Below are 1,224 nucleotides of genomic sequence, written 5' to 3'. Positions count from 1 at the left end.
GAGACTCGCTTGAGCCCAGGAGTTGGAGGTTGCTGTGAGCTATAATGCCACGGCGCTCTACCCAGGGGGACAGCTTGAGGCTCTGTCTCAAAAAAAAAAGAAACAACTATGACAACATACAACTATATTACAATTGTGCAACAATGAAACAACACACTATGTTTTAGAAAAATTAATATAAGATACTCAAACTCATTTGAATTAAGTTCTTAAACTTCAAAGAAAATACTTCAAGAATTTAGACAGAAAGAATAAAGCAAGGAGTGAAAATGGCAAAGTAAGAAACTCTAAAAGCCCATCGCTCCCCAAAAGCAGTCAGAAAAACAGGCAGAAAACTGTCAAAATCAAAATTGTTAGCACATCGTCAAGTCTAACCAAAGCTTGTAGCAACACAGGAGCACCCTTTCGATACTATGAGTGCAACTCGGAACAGTGAGTGAGCCTCTCCCATCGTCACCTGCCCTGTTGCCATCTCCTGCTGCTGTGCTACTCAGTAGTAGCCTTGGAAATAAGTCTGCATTCCAGGTGTACATCTAGGTGGGAGCAGAGTAAACCTCACTAAAACACATCCAGCAGCAACTATAACAAACAAAGAAAAAAATCTCATTTCTAGACCCATCCCCCTGTAATATTCAAAATGTCCATTTTCAACAAAAAAATGACAAAGCATACAAAGAAACAAGAAAGGATAATCTACACATAGAAGGAAAAAAAGCAACCAGTCAAAACGATCCCTGAGGAACATAAATAAGAAAGAACAAGAAATATGAACAGAGTCTAAGAGACCTGCGGTGTGCCGACTATCAACTGTGCCAACGCGAGTGGAGATCCAATAGGGAGAGGAGAATTAGACACAGAAAGAACAGCTGAAGAAATAACGACTACACATTTCCCAAGTTCAATTAAATAAATTAAAAAACAAAACAGTGGTACCTACTGAAGGGTATCTTAGCTGCTTCCAAATTTAGCTTTTGAGAATGTTGAAAATAACTTTGCATTAATCCAAATTTTGGCAATTATGAACAAAGCTGCTATAAATAAACATCAGTGTGCAAGTTTTTGTGGACATAATTTTTCAATTCCTTTGAATCATGGTAAGAGAATCATGTTTAGTAAAAAAATTTGCATTCCGGCTCGGCGCCTATAGCTCAACCGGCTAAGGCGCCAGCCACGTACACCTAAGGTGGCGGGTTCGAATCCCCAGCCCGGACCCGCCAAACAACA

At 39.8% G+C, this 1,224-nt stretch overlaps 1 protein-coding gene across 2 annotated transcripts in view; it reads right to left on the bottom strand.

The window, feature by feature from the left end:
* CHEK1 (checkpoint kinase 1) overlaps window positions 1–1,224 on the bottom strand; it is a 33,624-nt gene that overhangs the window by 14,129 nt on the left and 18,271 nt on the right. The gene's annotated exons all lie outside the window — the stretch shown is intronic.

This window comes from Otolemur garnettii, unplaced genomic scaffold (assembly GCF_000181295.1).
Source record: "Otolemur garnettii isolate 467f Iridium unplaced genomic scaffold, OtoGar3 scaffold00108, whole genome shotgun sequence".
Taxonomy (NCBI): domain Eukaryota; kingdom Metazoa; phylum Chordata; class Mammalia; order Primates; family Galagidae; genus Otolemur; species Otolemur garnettii.
Note: the sequence above shows the minus strand (reverse complement) of the source record. Positions and strands in the feature narration are given on the sequence as shown.